The 20,774-nt window shown below is 38.0% G+C and overlaps 1 pseudogene; it reads left to right on the top strand.

Annotated features, from left to right (window-relative positions):
* Window positions 1–3,494: 3,494 nt before the first annotated feature.
* On the top strand, window positions 3,495–6,081 carry LOC101415061 (pre-mRNA-splicing regulator WTAP-like; annotated as a pseudogene).
* Window positions 6,082–20,774: the final 14,693 nt, after the last annotated feature.

The raw sequence follows: 20,774 nt of genomic DNA, 5'->3' as shown, positions 1-20,774 counted from the left end.
TAGTATGGTTTGTAATTTTTGCTGATGTTTAGGCATCTGTTTATCTTGATGGGCTTATTCTGTTGATTAGTTTCTTTTTCTAGTCTAGGACTTTATTCTTCTTTTGTTTTGTGCTACAGGTACCCTTTGTCACTTGGTTTCACTTATTCTATATCTTTGTAGTTGCCAATGTTCAAATGAAAAAATATTAGGCCCATGAAGAAGGAAAGAAAGAAGAAAAGAAAAAAAGAACAACAAAATGGAGGGAAAACCAACAATAAGCAATACAGAAAAACAAGTAATAAGAGTGAAAAACTCATCAAAAATGAAAAGGAATAAAACTAAAAAGGGAGGGGGAAAAAGAGGAAAAATAAAATAAAATAAAATTCCAGAAAAATGAGAAGAAAGAAATGAAGACTCAGCAGGAGAAGGCAGTAAAAAGGGCAGAAAAAAGATGGGAAATAATAAAAGAAGGAGAAAAAAGAAAATGAGAGGAAAAGAAGAAAATGAAAATGCAAACAAACAAAACATCACATGGGAGTGGATGTAGCTCAAGTGACTAAGTACCTGCTTCCCAGGTAAGAGTTCCTGGGTTCGATCACCAGTAACTCCTAAAGACAAGACAAACAAACAAATGAAAAAAAAAAAAGCAACTCTCATTGTGGAGCAGATGTAGCTCAGTGCTTGAGTGCCTGCTTCCCATGTACAAAATCCTGGGTTCAATCCCTGATACCGCCTAAAAAATAAAAAATAAAAAAGCCTCAGGCCTCCCTTTCAGGCAACCAGCACTACCAGTAACTGTCGCAAGCTTCCTGTGCTTACCAATCACTTCTGTGGTCCACCTCTCTGCAGGTATGATACCAAGATGTATAGGTAAACAAAAGAGAATGCATCTCCATGTTCCCTTTTGTAAGCCTTCTTGATGCACAATTCCCCTCCCCCTGAGAGCTTATTGGGTACCTGGCAGCTCATCAGCTTACTCTCCCAATCCCCCCTCCCCTGGGCCAGTTAGGCACCTATCAGCCTGTCTTCTCACTCTTCCATCTTCCCTCTCCTCCAGCATGATTGGGCATCTGTCAGTCTACCCAATCAATTCCCCATTTCCTCTCTCCCAGGGGCAGTTATGTGTGTGTCAGTCTGCCTGATCAATCTCCTCTCCCTTCTCCCTGGAGTCATTTAGGAGCAAGTGGGGAGCTCTCCTCTTCCCTTCCAGCTCTCTGCTGGTTCACCTATCCTTTTCCCTCTTCCTCTGAGTCAGCTGGGTTCCAGCCAACACTCTTGGTTACCCTATAGTATCCCTTGATAGTGCTGGCAGCAAGCCCATTTGCACAACGTCTGTCCTTTCCCCTGGGCCAGCTGGGTGCAGTCCCTTGCTTGATCATCCCTTGCCCTATTTCTTCCTCCCCCTGAGCTGGCTGGGTGCTGGCCCCCACCTGATTATCCCATGACTTCTCTCCCCATGACAGCCTGCTAGGAATTGGAATGCACATCTTGTTACCCAGTGGCTCTTTTCATTCTCAGGGCTGGCTGAGTGCCAGTCTGCCAGCTAGATCACTTTCCTGGCTTCTTTCTACTTTGGAGACAACTGGGTGCCAGCTTGCCTACCTTATCTCTCACTCATGATTTCCCTATTTTCCCTCTCTAGTCACCTTCTCTGATCACCCCCATGGTCCTATGGCTTCCCTTACACCAGGTCGCACTGCCTACCTTCCCACAGTTGCTGGAGGAGTACAGCCTGCCATTTCCTACTTTGCTATTTTGGATCAGTCTTATACCTTTTTGGTCCCTACTTACATATGTACTACTTATTTCTACTTTTATATTTATTTGATTTTTGTTGTTATTGTTGTACCAAGTTGAATGCCTTGTCTTGTCTATCTGGATATATTTTTTCAAATATTTTCCTTTTGGATACCATGGGGTTAATTTTTTTTTAATATGTTTTTTTATTTTTTTTTAAAGATACTTAAATTACATAAAATACTACATAAAAATTATAGGGGATTCCCATATGCCTTACTCCCCATACTTTCCACTTTTCCCCACATTAACAACTTCTTTCATTAGTGTGGACATTCATTGCAATTGATGAACACATTTTGGAGCATTGCCACTAAGCATGGATCATAGTTTACATTGTAGTATGGACAACTTGAATTCAATTCTGTAGGTTATGGCAGGATATATAATGGCCAGTATCTGTCATTGCAGTGTCATTCAGGACAATTCCAAGTCCCCAAAATGCCCCCATATTATACCTCTTTTTCCCTCTCCCTGCCTTCAGCACTCCAGTGGCCACTGTCTCCACATCAGTGATATAATTTCTTCCATTGCTAGAATCACAGTAAGTCTATAGTAGAATAGCAGTAAGTCCACTCTAGTCCATATTTTATTCTCCAGTCCTAAGGATTCTGGGATGGTGATGCACACTCCACCTCTGATTGAGAGGGGTCTTTGATTCCATACAGTTGATGGATAGGATACTCTTGCAGTTATAAACTCTATTGGTTGCTTGGTGTGGTGGTTGTCCATTCTCACCTCCTTGTTAGTCATCCTGGGTGAATCCAATGAACTGGAGAGTAGGTGATGTACCTCACTGAGGCTCAGAGCCCAGCTGGCACATGGGCAGCCCAAAGATTCTCTTGACTTGAATACCTACCAACTCCGGCATCAACTGTCAGTTCAAACAGAAGGAACAAAAGAGGCATGTGTACAGAAGTCACAACTGAGTCCAACTCTATCACACTCAGGAGCACAAATTGGGGTTAAAATTTAACATCCTTAATATATGATGGTCATAAGTGATTTCATACCATCTTCATCAGTATAAACAAAATTTTCCCATAACCCTCCATTCTCCCACCTTTTTGGTTCTTGTTACCATTATATCACTACATATTTTAAGTCTAAAACAATAGATTTATCATTACTTTTAATGCATTTTAGTATCTGTAGGAAATAAGAAATGCCATTATGTAACAAACAATGCAATATAGTAATACTGGCATTTATAATTACCCAGGTCTTTTTTTCTTTATGCTGCTTTAAATCACTGTCTAGTTTCCTTTCAGTCTGAAGACTCCTATTAGCATTGCTTGTAGGGCAGGTCTAATGATGATGAACTCCCTCAGCTTTGTCTATCTGGGAAGGTCTTAATTTCTTCATAATTTTTTAAATAAAGTCTCACCAGATATAAAATTCTTGGTTGGCTTTTATTTCCTCTTAGCACTTGAAGTATTTCAATGCATTGTCTTCTTGCCTCTATGGTTTCTGATAAGAAATTAGGACTCTCTTGTGTGTAACACATTCATTTCTCTTACAGTGTTCAGAACTCTTTCCTTGTCCTTTGCATTCAATACTGTGATCAATATAAGACTGAGTGTATTTTTCTTCATTTTTATTTCATTTGATGTTCTCTCAGCTTCTTGCATGTACATATTCATATCTTATGCTCAGTTTGGGAAAATCTCTCATTATTTCTATGAATATTCCTTTACATACTCTCTTCATGGTATATGCTATATGAAGCATATGTGCAAACTTTGGCAGCCTGTCAGAACAAAGCCCTAACCTTCACAGCTGAGACCCAGCAAAATACATGGCCACGAGACCCCACCCAGAAATCCCCTGAGGGAAGGCAGCCTGATTGAGAGCAAAGCCATAATCAGCACAACTAAAAAGCCTGCCAAGGGAACAGAGGCTCAAGTGGTTGACTGCCTGCTTCCAACGTATGTGGTCCTGGATTTGATCCCTGGTACCTCCTAAAAACAAACGAACAGTAAAACCAACTCTCATTGGGAAGCAGATGTTGCTCAGGCTGAGTGCCTGCTTCCCATGTACAAGGTCCTGGGTTCATCCCCCTGTACCTCCTTGAAAAAAAAAATCCCACCAAGAACCTGGTCACAAGGTTCCATTTGAAACTCCCAGGCTCAAAAAGGTCCAGATAATTTCAGAAAGAAAGTCTTCCCTTTCTTTCCCTACCGGCTCCCTACCAGCTAACAAGTGTAACCTCTGTGGTCTATAGTATAAACTAATAGGAAGGCGTAAAAGCAACCAGTCAGGACAGCAAATAGCTAAGATTCTGCTTTAATATGAGAAGGAAGAGGAGGAAAGGTCAGCTTGAAAAGGCCCCAGCCCAGCTTCAGAGTGCATCTCTTGCCCTGGAGTGTATCCGTACTCAGATCTTTAGAGTATATTTTCCCTTTCTTTTATTTCTCAATAATCCCTTGCTTAATTAACCTGGCATGTCTTTGAATTCCTTTCTATGATGTAGTGAAGAACCTAGAAACCCAGCCTCCAGCAACACAAGTACGCAGATCTTCACTCTAATAATATAACTGACTTAAGGCACTCTGAAGAAAAATTAAAGCAACAGCAGCAAGAGTCTGTGTGCAGGAAAAACATACTTGTAATAAGGCTAGCAACCAAAGAACAAGATATGCAAGAATGTACCACTCAAACTCAGTACCTGAAGCAAGTCTAGAAGCCTAATGTAGCCCAACTGAGATTAGCAATGGCAGACCCAGCAATCAACTTGATTTTCCTAAAAATGAAAGGTCAACTGGAACAGACTAAAGACAGACTGGAACAAGCCCAAAATGAAGTGAGGGCCTGGAAGTTTATGCATGATGGGTAAACAAATCATACTCCCCAGTCAAGACTTCCCTTACCATCCTACTTTGAGAAAGCTGTGGTGGGACAGCTAAGTACTCATTTCTATACCAAGACTCAGACTTTGAGCAAAAAATAAGCCACATTCTTACACTGTCCAGCTTGTAATGATTAATGTAAAACTTACCAGATGAACCTTGTGTTTCAGCTTTTTCTCTTAACCTTCCCCTTGCTTCAGAGGCCTGCTTTTGTTGGACTATTCCAAAGAAGTGGCCACCTCCAAAAATCCCCCCTATAGAACATGTAAACACTTGAGAAGTGTTTATTTGAAGAAAACAGAGGGATAAACAGAAGTGTTAAGTCTGTGGCATACTGTGTCTTCAGTTTGGAGGAATGACAACCTAGGGATTTTAAATCATGAATTGAAAGTGTAAAATTCCAGTAAAATGTAAAACTGGAATATGCATCGCTCTTAACCTTGAGCATAATGACTTAGAGACACTGTATATCAGTTTTGCCTATTAGACTGTGGACTTCATGCTTGTTTGAATGTCTGGGTCAAAATTCAAATGAGTCAAATAGGCAAAATGATAATGAAGTGTCCAATTGTTATCCAGGAGAATCAAGAGCTTGGAAGGCAGCTGTCTCAAAGACATATTGCACAACTTAAAGCAGAGTTGGTTTTATAGAAAAAAAAATAGTGAGGAGCTTAAAAGTGATCAGAATGAACTCAATGATTTCATCATTCAACCTGATGAAGAAGTAGAGAGAAGGCAGAGTACCATTCTAGCTCTTCAGCAACAACTGAAGGAGATGTGCCAGCAGTAGACTCAATACAGCAGCAGTCACAAGCGTCAGCCCCAAGTACCTGCAGGACCATATCTTCTGAATCTGTAGGACCATTAGAGCCCTCTGGCTAATGCACCAGTAATGGCAGCTCCTCCCATTAGAGGATGACTGGGCCTGGATTTCATAGGGAGGGCACCACAACTGAGGATGACTTTCCTTCTTCTCTAGGAAGTGGTAATAAGGTCTCCAATAACTCTGTAACAAATGTTTCACACCAATGCCAAGAGTTGGTGGAGGGGTGATGTATGAGACCCCTGTGTGATGTTATGCATGTTTATTTTGTAAGTTCACAGTCTTTACTATACACTTATTGTTTATGTGTGTTCATGTATGAATGATATACTTCAATTAAAAAAATAAAAAATAAAAAAGACAACTGGCAGAGGAGGCAGTAGTTATATAAACCAATACAGTGTGGGGTTTGAAAGTATAGAATTTCCCACGAGCAGTGAAAACTTTCTTACACACCACTCAAATGACTCAGACTCCAATCATGACCCTCAAGAGGAGAAAGCAGTGAGTGGGAAAGGCAACTGAACTATGGGTTCCCACCATGTTCAGAATGGCTAGCACTCAAATGTAAATGTACAGTATTCAGTTTTGTATTATTTCTCCAGCAAACTTTCATACAATGTCATTTAATTTGGGAGAGGATACACTCCAGAAAATTAATGCATACTTTTTGCCACAATTTGCCACTTTGTGAGTGTGTATTTTTTTTCTTCAATACCTCTGCCCCCTCTCCTTTGGAAATTTTAACAGTTAGTTACTTTGAATGTTGCTAAAATAACATTTTGTGTAGGGTCAAGTTATTTTTATATCTGAGTTAGTGTGAATTCATAAATGGAGCTCTTTCCTTGAAGTATAACACAATAATGTCCATATAAACCTGTGTATATTTAGAACCTATGTTGTATAAGGGCAATCTTACTCATACTGTCATTAACTTATGCAACATGCAGGTTTGTTATAGTAGATGTGGGTTTATGACTGCCAGGTTTGCACAATATGGTAGTTTTATCACTCAAACATTGGACTTTTTGATGGAATTCTATAGTAGTTTCATGCTAGGTACAGTTTTTTTCCCACCATACAAGTGCATTTTCTCTGTAAGTGACTAAATGTTTAAAAAATTAGTATGCATAGTTATTCAATATTTATGAATTATTGTATCCTGTAAATGCAGATTTCTCTGTGACTCCAGTATAACTTACCTGTACTGACCAAACCCAAATAAAGATTTTTATTGTAACAAAAAATTTAATAGTTGAAAAAACATACATTCTAATTAGAAAATGGGCAAAAAATAAGAACAGACATTTCACTGAAGAGGATTTTTTTTTAAAAGATTTATTTATTTATTTATTTCTCTCCCCTTAACTCCCCCCTCCCACACACACACCGGTTGTCTGTTCTCTGTGTCTATTTGCTGTGTTGTCTTTGTCTGCTTCTGTTGTTGTCATCGGCACGGGAACCTGTGTTTCTTTTTGTTGTGTCATCTTGTTGTGTCAGCTCTCCGTGTGTGCGATGCCATTCCCAGGCAGGCTGCACTTTCTTTTGCACTGGGCACAGCTCTCCTTACCGGGCACACTCCTTGTGCATGGGGCTCCCCTACGCGGGGGAACACCCCTGCATGGCACGGCACTCCTTGCGCGCATCAGCACTGCGCATGGGCCAGCTGCACACGGGTCAAGGAGGCCCGGGGTTTGAACCGCAGACCTCCCATGTGGTAGACGGGTGCCCTAACCTCTGGGTCAATCTTTAAATAGCTTTAGGTAGAATTGTCATCTTTACCATATTTTGTCTTACAGTGTATGAATATGGAAAGTTCTTCCAGCTATTTGGGTCTTCTTTTATTTCTTTAGCAATGTTTCATAGTGTGTTTGTTTTTTAAATGTACAAATCCTTTATATCCTTGTTTAGATTTGTTCCTAGATATTTGATTCTTTTAGTTATTGTTATAAATGGAATTTTCTTCTTGATTTCATCTTCTAATTGTTCATTATTAGTATATAGAAACCTTACTTTTGGGGTGGTGATCTTGTACCCTGCCATTTTGTTGAATTTATTAGCTCTAGGAGCTTTGTTGCAGATTTTTCAAAATTTTCTGTATATAGGATCATGTCATCTGCAAATAGGGAAAATTTTACTTCTTCCTTTCCAATTTGGATGACTTTTATTTCTTGTTCTTGCCTCATTGCTGTGGCTAAAACTTCCAGTACAATGTTGAGCAGCAGCAGTAATAGCAGGCATCCTTGTCTTGATCCTGACCCTTTATCATGGTGAGGCTTTTTTTCTTCTTCTTTTGGCTGGACCATCATTTCCTATTCCTTTGTTTATCTTTTAATCTTAAAAGATTAATAAATCTTAAAAGATATATTAAAAGTTAAACATTTTAATATTTTAAAATGCTAACTGGAATTTATTCCCTGAGATGTCTGTTTCTTAAGTTTGTGTCCAGCTAGTGAAATGATATTTTCTTGAGTGTCAGGAGCTAAACAACAACAAGCAAACCTAAGCAAAAAAATAGCTTTCACTGTCTTTTGCAAAATGGCTTTTTATTGGTTGATCCTCTCCTTCAGAATTTAGCCCTTCTATCAGGAATGTCAATCCCAGGCAAATGCAAAGTAGAGGGTCCTCTATGTCTTTTTTGGGCCTGTGATTTATCTTAGGTTTGTGTTTGCTAGTAGCCCTAGGAGTTTCCCTACTTTCAGGAGTTTGAATGCCCCTCTATTTCCCAGGAAACAGACTTCATTATTTTCTGGGTGTTCTGCTATATGACTTAAGGCAGGTAAGTCTTGGCCCATTCCTAAATTGTTTCTTATACTCCTTTTGTTATCTCAGACTCCATTTGCCTGGGGGACAAATTCTGGGAAAGAGGACTCATTAGAGGAGAGTCTCTTAAGTTGCCTTTCCCAGGCAGAACAAGGCCAGGAACCCAGAAAGGAGCACCTGCCAGTTCCAAACTTTCCTGGGGAGTGGATGAGGCCAGGAAAGTCATCCTCCACAGCTTCCCAAAGCTGTGCTTTCTTGACTCAGCACCTTCCCAGCAAATACATCCCTTTAACTGTCCTCTGCAGCTCTGAGGGAGTACATTATCTTTAAGTCTTCACCGTATTTTTTTTCCGGGTAGGCTGGTACAATGGCTTCCCTGGGGCTAGGCTTCCAGGGATCTAAAATTGTCAATCAAAGCTGCGATAAGTGGTTGGGCCAAATATATCCCTCTCACAGAATTGGGGAGTCAGTGTCTTTGCCCCACTCTGGCACCAGTGCACTGATCCAGGGGCCAGACCCCACTCCTATTTGCCACCAGAGTGAGGGATGGGCTACTGTAACTACTGCACAGAAAGAGCAATTCAACTTCTTCCTCCTGCCTTTCCTGAATGCTGCACATTTTTCCACTTGATGCCAGTTTTCAAATAGTTGATTCAGACAGTTCCTGCCTATTTCATCATTGTTCTGTCGGAAGGACTGATTCTCTGAGCTTTCTATACTGCCATCTTCCCACATTCTTACATGTACTTTTAAAAAATAATTGATCTCCTGCCTTCATTACACAATTTCCTCAGTGATAACATCTTGTAAAACTATAGTACAAAATAACAACCAGGACATTGATATTGATACAAGTTCATTGTTTTTTAGCTTTCTCCAGTTTTACCATTACTTGTGTATGTGTGTGTGTACATATGTGTTTTGTTCACACGCAGTTTTATCACATTCATCACCAGAATCAAGCTAGAGAGAAGTCCCATCACCAGAAGGATTCTTCATGTTGCTTTATTATGACCACATATACTTCTTCCCATTCCCATCCACTTATCCTTAAACCCTGGCAACTACTAGTCTATCTTCCATATCAGTAATTGACACTTAGAAGAGAATTATATATTAAGTGACAGTTTGGGATTGAATTTTTTTTACTCAGCATAACTCTATAGCAATTTAAATTGTTAGGTATATAAATACTTTGCTCCTTTTTATTATAAAATGGTATTCCATTATTTGGATGTATCATCAGTTTTTGATGATTTTGAATAAAGCTGGTACGAAAATTCATGTACAGGATTTGGGATAAACATAAATTTCCATAACTCTTTCATAAATGTCCAAAAGGGTAATCATTAACAAACTTTTCCATAGTAGATGTAGCTCTTCATATTTTCACCAGAAATATGCTAGTGATCATTTCTCAACATCATTGTCAGCAATTTTATGCTTTCATTATTTTTAACTTTTACCATTTTGATTGGTGTGAAGTGACATCTCATTTTTGCTTTAATGAACATTTTCTTAATGGATAATATTTGCTGAATATATTTCCATTTGCTTATTTGCCATTTTTAAATCCTCTTCAGACGGCGGACTTGGCCCAGTGGTTAGGGAGTCCGTCTACCACATGGGAGATCCGCGGTTCAAACCCCAGGCCTCCTTGACTGTGTGCAGCTGGCCCATGGGCAGTGCTGATGTGTGCAAGGAGTGCTGTGCCACACAGGGGTGTCCCCTGCATAAGGGAGCCCCATGCGCAAGGAGTGCGCCCCATAAGGAGAGCCACCCAGCGCGAAAGAAAGTGCAGCCTGCCCAGGAATGGCACCGCACACACGGAGAGCTGACACAACAAGATGATGCAACAAAAAGAAACACAGATTACTGTGCCGCTGACAACAACAGAAGCGGACACAGAAGACGCAGCAAATAGACACAAAACAGACAATGGGGGGTAGGGGGAAGAAGGGGAGAGAAATAAATAAATAAATCTTAAAAAAAAAAAGATTCAATGCAGTCTCTATCAAAATTCCAAGAGCATTTTTTTTTCAGAAATGAAAATCATAAAATGATATGGAAAGGTAAGGGGTCTGAATAACCGAAGCCATTTTGAAAAAGATGAATGAAGTTGGAAGAGTCATACTTCCTGATCTTAAAACTTATTACAAAGTCACAGTAGTCAAAACATAATGGTCCTGGCACAAGAAGAGACATAGAAACAAATGGAATCAAACTGAGAGCTCAGAAATCAACCCACACTTTTATGGCCAACTGAATTTTGGTAAGGTAGCAAAAAACGTTCTATTGGGAAAAAATATTCTCTTCAACAGATTGTGCTGGGAAAACTGGATCTCTATTTGCAAAACCATGAAGCTGCACCTCTACCTCATGCCATATACAAAAGTGAACTCAACATTAATCAAAGACCTAAATATAAATGTCAAAGCTAAAAAATTCCTAGAAGAAAACATAGGGAAGTATCTTCATGGCCTTGTGTTTTAGACAATGGTTTCTTAAGTTTTATACCCTAAGCACAAGCAACAAAAGAAAAAAAATAAGATAAATGAGTCAACGTTTAAATCTTTGCACATTAAAGGACTTTATTCATGAGCATAGAATGATACTCTGCACAATGATATAAAACATCTCAATGATCTAATAAGGGTTTAATATCCAGAATATATAAAGAAATCTTTTCAACTCAACAACCAAAAGACAACCCAATTTATAATGAAAAATAGGTAAAAGATTTGGGCCCACAATTTCTCCAAAGAAGATAAAGAAATGGCTAAAAAACACATAAAATTATGTTCAGCATCATTAGCCATTAGGAACTTGCAAATCAAAACCACAATGTGATCCCATTTTAAAGTCACTAGAATTGTTACTAATAAAAAAATAAAAATAGCAAGTGTTAGGTAGAATATGGGAAATAGTACCACCCATTCATCCCTGGTGGCAAAGTAAAATGGTACAACCCTGTGAAAGAAAGTATGGCAGTTCCCCAGAAAGATAAGTGTAGATTACTATTTTATCAGGCAGTCCCAATTCTAGGTATATACCCAAAATATTTGAAAGTAGGAACCCCAAGAGATATTTGTACACCAACGTTCATATCAGCATTATTCACAGTTGCCAAAAGATGGAAGCAACACGTGCCCACAGCAGATTAATGGATAAACAAAAAAATGTGGTATATTCACACAATGGAATATTATTCATCCCTAAAAACAAATGAATCTTGGATACATGCCACAACATAGATGAATCTCAAAATATCATGTTTAGTGAAATAAGTCAGACACAATAGGACAAATATTGTATGATCTCACTGATATGAAATTATCAGAATGAATAAACTCGTAGAGTCAGAATCTACAATACAGGTTCCCCAGGGGTTAGAGTAGGGATGACGATTAGGGAGTTAAAGACTAATCTGTACAGAGTCTCTACTTTGAATGATGAGACATTTCGGTAGTGGGTGGTGGTGATGGTAGCACAACGTTGCAAACCTTATCTGTATTTTAGATTATATGTATTTGAATGCATTTAAAAGGGGAAAATTTAGGTTATATATATATGTTACTAAAATGAAAAAATTTTAAAAAATTATAGAAAGAGCTGAACAAGGAGGGCAATAGAAGGTACTTTTAAGGAAGTTTATTGAATACTTTACAAAGAGTCTTGTCTGGAGAAGAAGCCCTGGGGTTCACAGGTAGTTTTTGGTGGCTTAGGACAGTGGGATTGGAGAAGGTAAAGTATCAGACCATGAAGGTTATGAAACATGTTACTGAAGTTAAGGATTTATCCCCTTTTAATATCTTTTTTTAATCCTCATTACTTTGTACCAATTTGATTGTGATTTTCTAAATATGATCCCACCAGTGCCTTTAACCTCTATCAAATAAAAATTAAATCTGGGCTTGATAAGGAGAAAAAAGTACTGTATGTTTACAATTAAGTCAACACAAATGCATCATAAAAAAGGTGACATAAAGATTTTTCAGACACACAAACTTGGAGAGCTTATACTACTAGACCTACACTATAAAAACCTTTATAGAAAATCTTGAAGGTAGAAGAAAAATGAGTCTAGATGAAAACGTGGATCTCCAAAAAGAAAGAACACCAGGAAAGGAAACTCCATGGGTAAATAGATAAGATTCTGTTCTTATTATTAAATATCTATGAAAAGTGATATATTATGACTTTAAGGCAGACTGTGATAAATTAAAGATATATATAAAAAAATGAACTGAAAGCAGGAGGATTGCATCCAGCATCCATGGGGAATCTAAGCACCCTCCTGATATAGATGTGGAGTGGACACAACCATTCCAAGGTCGACAGGATGGAGGAATAGAGTATGGATTAGAGTGGACTTACTGATATTCTATTCATGAACTATTGTGATTAGTAATAGAAGAAAATGTGGCATTGGTGTGGAGAAAGTGGCCATGGTGGCTGCTGGGGGTATGGAGTGGGAGGAAGAGATGAGATGTGGGGGCATTTTCAGGACTTGGAGTTGTCCTGGGTGGTGCTGCAGGGACAGTTTCTAGACATTGTATGTCCTCCCATGGCCCACTGGGTGGAATGTGGGAGAGTGTGGGCTATGATGTGGACCATTGACCATGAGGTGCAACGGTGCTCAGAGATGTATTCACCAAATGCAATGACTGCCTCATGATGATGGAGGAGATTGTTGTTATGGGGGGAGGAGTGGGGCGAGGGGGGTGGGGGGTAAATGGGGACCTCATATTTTTTGAATGTAATATTAAAACAATAAAGACAAAAAAACCCCTAACAACCATTAAAGTAAGAAAACAAGTAGTTATAGCTGTTAAGCCAAACAGTAAAAAGCTTAATAGAATGGAATCATAAACTCAATCACATTAAGGAGAGAAAAAGAACAAAAAACAGATGGGGCAAATACAAAACAAAAAGCAAAATAATAGATTTAAATCTGTCAACAATCAGAGAAGGCAATTAATCCAGTGCAAAGTATAAATTACGTGCTCATAAATACTTGTTGCCCTTAATATTTTTATTGCTGGAAATTCTGGGAAGGCTTCCTATAATTTTCACTATTGTTTAAGCTACGCACAAGGGCAGGGGACACTATCTGACTGGCAATAACATTTGCATGTTTTTCCCTTCACCATAATGCTTCCTTCCTCAAAAGAGCAGATATTAAATGTCCATTCCTCAAATTCAGATTTGCAAATCTTGGGAAATGTCAGCTTGGACTAAAAGGAACAGAAAAGGGACAAATTGAAGGGAAAAAGATCACTTCAAGAGCAGAACCATGGAAGCTGGTGTCTGGACCAAAGACATCTTCTTGGGCCAAGTGAGCGGACCCACTCTTATGTGTGGAAATCGTGAGTCTGCCTTGGCTCTTGGTGAGAGTGGGCTTTTAAGCCCATTGTTCAGGAAGAGTGCTGCCATCCTAGTGCCAAGAGATGGTAGAGCTTGTGCTCCAGGGATTGCAGAGAGTCTGGCCACCACCCCAATGCACTGAGAGGGTGGAACCTGTGCCCTGGCATTTGTGGAGAGTATGGCCACCATCCCCATGCTTGAAGGTGGGGGCTTTACCCCTGTGTTTGAGGAAAGCATGGCTGCTGGCCAAGTACTTAGAAGGGGTGGGGATGCTGTTTCATCAGGACCAGAGGACAAAGTATTATTCCATATATGACTCTCAGACCTTGGAATCTAAGGAGTATGCCCTGCAGGGTTTCCATAATTGTTTTGGACCTGACCCCTGTTTTCCTTCAGATTTCTCCCTATAGGAATGGAAGTGTTTATCCTATGCCTTTCCCTCCTTGTATATTGGAAGCAGATAAATTGAATTGTTCTTAGGTCTCACAGGTCCACAGATGGAGGGGAACTATTACCCAGGACAGACCACATCCATTAATTTTGATGAAGTTTTGTACTAAGCATTGTTTCTGAGAGGACTTTAGGCTTTTGGTATATTATGATGAAATGAATATATTTTGCATATAGAAAGAACATATCTTTTAGGGGTACAGAAGCTGGAGTGTGGTATGAAGCCATATGTGCTCCAGAAAAACATTTCCATTTCTATGGATGTTAACTCATTTTAGATAGGACTCTTTGATGAGGTCACTTCAGTTAAGGTGTGTGTGGTCAGGTCAATGATGATGGGTCTTGATTCTATTACTGGAGTCCTTTATAAATGGGATGAATGCAGACATGAGAAAGAGAATCTCATAGGAAATAAGAAGCTGAATTCAATGAAACCTGAAAGAGAAGAGAGAGAATAAGAGATGGAGGAATAAAATATGGATTAGTTTGGACTTACTGATATTCTACTATAGAACTACTGTGACTAGTAATGGAAGAAATTGTAGCCTTGATGTGGAGAAAGTGGCCACAGTAGTTGCTGAGGGCAGGGAGAGGGAAAAAGAGATGTGATGCGGGGGTATTTTTAGGACTTGGAGTTGTCCTAAATGATATTGCTGGACATTATATATCCTACCATAACCCACTGAATGGACTGGGGGAGAGTGTAACCTACAATGTAAACTATCATTCATGTGGTTCAGCAGTGCTCCAAAATGTATTCACCAAATGCAATGAATGTGCCACAATGATGAAAGAGGTTGTTGATATGGAAGGAGTGGGGTGGCAGTGAGGGCTGTGGGGTATATGGGAACCTCTTATATTTTTTAATATAAAATTTTTTGTCATCTATGTATCTTCAAAAAAATACAATTAAGAAATGATGGGGGTGGGGGGTAGAGAGTGTGGTATATGGGAACCTCTTTTGTTTTTTAGTGTAACATTTTGTGTGATCTATTAACTTTAAAAAAGATAATTAAAAAAAAAAAAAAAGATGCTACCATCTGTCCTGCCACGACAAACTAGGGACCAAGGATCACCAGTAACTGACTCTAGAGTACAACAATTTTTGAGAAGAAAGCGTCACTTTGATTATGCCTTAATTTGGACATTTTCCTAGCTTCAAAACTGTGAGCAAATAAATTCTTTTTGCTTAATACAAACCATTTCATGGTACTTGCTTAAGTTGCCTAAGAAACTAAAATACCAACCAGTGATGTAAGTGAACAAATACTATAATTTATCATTGATTGCTTAAGGTCATTTTCTCTTAATCAGCCACATAAATGATAACCTCCTTCATTCTGGATTGAATTTCTTATACTTACCTTGTTTGTATTGCTGGGAGATTTTGGCTTCTTAAAAAAATCAGTATACTTTATCTTACACAAATTCAAGTAGTTGTGACTTAACATGTGAGGAATAGAAAATTCACTATGAATGGTCAGACGGATTATATCTAGTAACAACAACCAAATTTTTATTCTATGCCTTATAAATTTGCCATAGTATAGGTCTTTTACCAACAACTATTAGTATGTTTATATATATACAAATTAACTGGAAGCTGCTATATTTACAAACAAAAAGTAGAATTATGGTGCAGGAATTTATATTCTCTGTTTCATATGTTTCATCCACATAAATGTTTTACTTGCTATTAAGTCAAAATAATAAAAAAGAAGCCTTCAGTTGCAAAGCAAATGTTGTTTGCCATTTTCTTTTAATTTTTTAAAATAAGCAAATTAAATATAATTATTTGCAAATGATTGTATCACACATAGATGAAAATAGGTTTTTATTTTCTTTAAACCATAAAAGAATTCTACATTTATTGAGTCAGTTTTTCCTATAAATCTATTCTTTTGTGTACTTTTTTTGGTAGTTTTCCAATATGGTATTGATTCTGTAAGTTGGTTTAGTTTTTATTTTTCATGATATTATTTGGAAAGCAGAAATGAAGTGATATAAAATATAAAGACAAAATATCTTACAGGACATAATTATTATTTAAACCCCAAAGTGATCCCATCTTCTTTACTTTGCTGAATGCTGCCAAATGAGTGCAGCCCTTATCTATATCAAAGTGCATTAGATAAAGAGAGGTTTTTTTATCTAATGCACTACATCTACCTGTGATTTTCTTTCATTCAAGATGAAGTCCTACTACATCATTAATTCCCCTTTATATGACATGGATTCCAGACATCTCACCATTTTAGTAATAGCTAACTCTAGAATGACAAGTTCTTTTTTAAAATGAGATGCTCAGAATCTAACTAAATTCCCCATTTGTGGATGACTGGGACAAAATATTGCCCACTGACCCAAAGGCTATGCCTTTTTACAGCATACTAACAGCTCAACCTAGATTTTTAGCACCTCTTCCCAAAATACACACAAAATTCTATGTTTTTTCCCATGAGCTTATGGAAATGCAGGTCATGCCAATCCTCTGTGATATAACTTAAAACATTATGTGTGTGTATGTATATATATATATATATGTATGTAATTATATAATGCAGGCCTTTTTGTTATAATTTAAATATCATCATGCTAATTTTTACCCAGCATTATAAATAATTGACATAATTTTGAAGTTTTAAAAAGTTATCACAGCTCACTCTTCAAGTTGAGGCTACATATAAATTTGATAATTATCTCTTCTGTATTTTCACTCAAGTAATGGTAATGTTATTAAAGAGGACAAATCTCAGTAGATTAAATAGTAATTTATGGGAAACGGACTTGGCCCAGTGGTTGGGGCGTCCGTCTACCACATGGGAGGTCTGTGGTTCAAGCCCTGGGCCTCCTTGACCCATGTGGAGCTGGCCCATGCGCAGTGCTGATGCGCACAAGAAGTGCCATGCCACGCAGGGGTGTCCCCCGCATAGGGGAGCCCCACGCGCGGGGAGTGCACCCTGCAGGGAGAGCTGCCCAGCGTGAAGGAGAGAGCAGCCTGCCCAGGAATGGCGCCGCCCACACTTCCCTAGCCGCTGACAACAGAAGCAGACAAACAAGACGCAGCGGATGGACACAGAGAGCAGACAACCGGGGGAGGGGGGGAATTAAATGAATAAATAAATCTTTAAAAAATAAATAAATAAATAATAATTTATCAGATACATTTATTAATCATATTATGTTCTTATATTTTTCTAGACATTTTGAATTTTTGTATAAATTATATTATCTTTTAAATCAAAATAGTAAGTTCTAATGTAAACTTTCTGGGTCTAGTTACTCTGCAATATCTTTTTGGGAATGGGAGCAGATTCTTACTTGATCCTAGGAAATCTAACTTATCAGCTCCCTTCTACCTCACTTATTTTTAAATATGTTTCTATTAAACATATGAAGTCTTTGATGGAATGATATAAATTTGTAATTTACCAGTTCTGAATAAATATTTTAAATTAAGTTATTCTCTGTTATTAATATTCAAGATATTTGCAACAAAGTTTTATGTGGCTCAAGGACATTTCCTTATAAATATAGCAGGTATACAAAGCTTACATCATATCATAGCATTTTAGACCAAAAAATAAAATATTGTTTGCCATAGTTTTCAGCACCACCTTCTAAATCTCACCTTGCCCCTCTTTTTTGTCTTCTAAACTCCCTAAGAGTTGACAATTGATTATGCAATTGACCTCTAAAAGACATTTATAAATATTGTTGAGACACTTTTTCCAGATTGAAAAAATGCCTTGGGTGGCTGCCTAGCCTAGCCTCATTAATATGCATCCTCAATGCCCTCCTGTGACAGCAGAGAAAATACAGAGACAGGAGGGTGGGGGATTAAATTATTTGAATTTTCCTCTGGTGACAAGATGATGAATCAAATAGCCACACTGGTCTCTGAATATCTATTTTTAATTTCTCATTCCAAGAATTTTCCTAGCAAGTAAGACAAACAATGACAAAATCTAGAAAAATCATCCACACTGAAGTCAGCAGAGAGTCTTTAACAATTTCAAGGGTATATATAATTTACCCTTGCCTTCTGAATAAGGGTAAATACAGTTTTAGAGAAGAAAAAAGGAACTGTTTAAAACTTGAAAATTAACTTTATTCTCAACATTGATATCTATATCTAAATGGATACCTAGGTGACACACTATGAGAAATGACAAGATTTATTGGTTAAAAACTTTGGCCCCCTAAGCTTCACTTTGACCTCATCCTGTGCATTTACTCTGGTTCTTTGTAATACTTTCTCTTTAATTTCTAACATGAAGGAAACTCGCATGGGGCTGTCACTTATGTAATAACTCTTATTTTTTAAATGGTCCTTATTGAAGAAGGCTGTTGAGTTTGAAAAAAAATTAGAGTGATGTTGTTGGATTTTCCAGTGTAAATAAAGAAGGAAGTTTACTAGAAACAAGTTGGTTAAGGGTAGAAACAAAACTCTCTGTTTTGATTATACCCAGCATACTCAGAAATCACTCTTAATGCTTTCTTGCTCAAAATAAAGATTCTTTGTCCCTACCTGAGAAAATATGGGGTCAAGCAATAATGACTCAGTGCACAGAAATCAGAAGGTCATTTTGTGTACTCTTTACCCAGTAGTCAGATATATTCCTTGTACTTGTCCATACATCTTTCTATCCATCAGTCTTTCATCCATCCATTCATCCATCCACCCATCTATCAATATCCATCTATCTATGTCTGTCTATCATCTACATCTATCTTAATAATAATAATCATCTATATATATTATCTATCATCTATCTATTTTCATCTTTATCTCGTCTATTGGATATTATCAATTATTTGAAGGAAGCTAAGGGACAACATGTTAAATAGTTAAAGGCAGAACTACTCTTCTTTCTAAATAAGCCACAGGAACCCCATATCCTTGCTTCAATTTTGTGCCTTGCCTCTTTGGCATTCTTTATTTTCAGAAGGACTTCCAAGAAGTGCATGGTACTCAGTTTGAAAAATCCTGCTCAGTGATTTCTACAATATGAAACTCTTATTTTGAGGATAAGTATTTCTCCATGTACTCAATTAGGTCTTAGAAAAATTATGAAGGAAGTCAAAAGAATTCACTTTCTTCCCATTCTGGCCACATCCCCCTCTGCTTTATGCCTAGAAATGTCCTCTAGCCTGATGGTTGTTGAGAACTGCTTTCTTCTACACCTAATTTATATTCAGCTTAAATTTGCCATTCTTCTTCATGCCACAGGCTTCATATGAATAACAGCTCACTCAATTTACCCAAAGTTGGCTGATCTTAGTTTTCTGTATGAGGAAAGAAACCTCATTAGGTGAAATTAATAAAAACAAAATTATTACCAAGCTAACTTGTTTTCTCTTCTGGAATTTTTGTTGCTTTATAAGAATGTCATTTATTTTCAAGTAATCTTTCTTGTGGAATTTAGGTGAGCCTGCAGATTATGTTAGGGTGCAGCAGTCTTTTAGGTATATTGAAAATTCTATCACAAAGATGTTTGCCAACTCATCTCACTAAAATGTGCAGTCCTGCTTTGACCTTGCCATGAATGCCAACAGGGCTTAGTATAGGATTGGTGCACTGCATTTTTTTCAACAAATACCTGTTGAATTATATGGGTAAACATGTTTATTCTAGGAGGATAACCTTGAGAACTTGGACCCTGCAACTAAATTACAAAACAGGGTTTCTTTGCTTTTTGAAGGGGAGTAGGGGCAGTAGGAACCAGTAGCATAGGGTCCTTTAAAAGGGATAGAAGAAGTCAAGGAAGGCATATAATTTAGAACACCACACCTGAGTTCACTGTCACTTGCCTAGGAATGGGTTTATCCCTGTAACTTTTACAGGATTATGGGATATTTTGAAAAAAACGTGTGGAATTTCTGGATCCTTGTTTTAGTTTGCTAGTCTGCTTAAAGCAAATACCATGAAATGTCTTGGGTTAAACAATAGGAATTCATTCACTTATGGTTTGAGGCTGTGAGAATGTTCAAATCAAGGCATCACCAAAACAATGCTTTCTTTCTGAAGATCCTTGGGTCCTCTTCTACATGGCAAGGCTCATGGCAGTGTCTGCTGGTCTTTCCCTTCTCTTCCAGGTTTTGTTGCTTTCAGCTTCTTGCTTCCATAGTGTTCGCTCTCTCACTCTCTTTCTCTCTCGCTCTCTCTCTCTATTTATATATATATGCATATATTCATTCTATTTATAAAGTATGCCAGTACGACAATTAAGACCCACCTTGAGCCATGCCTTAACTGAAGTAACCTCATCAAAATGTTCTACTTACAATGAGTTTATACCCACAGGAATGGATTAGCTTTTAAGAACAGGATTTTCTGGGGGTACATACAGTTCTAAACCACCACACTCTACCCTCTGGACCCCCAAATGAAATGTTCTTTCCATATGCAAAGTACTGTCATTTCAACATCCCCCAAACCTTAAATTATTTTAGAAACAATGCTAAATACCATGTCTCATCAAAATTTGTTGTCAGAGTGGTCTGTCCTGGGACACAATTGTCCTCTGTCTGTGGACCTGTGGAACCTAGAGAACAAGTTATTTGTTTCCAATAACCAAAAGAGGGACAGGCTTAGGATAAATATTTCCATTCCAGAAGGAAGAAATTAGAAGGAAAATGGGGATCATGGGTCCCAAACAATTCTAAAACCTTGCAGAGCATACTCCATTAGATTTCAAAGTCTGACAGTCATCTATAGAAAAATGTGTTGTTCTCCAGAC

Source organism: Dasypus novemcinctus, chromosome 11 (assembly GCF_030445035.2).
Source record: "Dasypus novemcinctus isolate mDasNov1 chromosome 11, mDasNov1.1.hap2, whole genome shotgun sequence".
NCBI classification, from domain to species: Eukaryota; Metazoa; Chordata; class Mammalia; order Cingulata; family Dasypodidae; genus Dasypus; species Dasypus novemcinctus.
The sequence above is the reverse complement of the archived record's forward strand: the minus strand, read 5'-3'. Positions and strand labels throughout refer to the sequence as shown.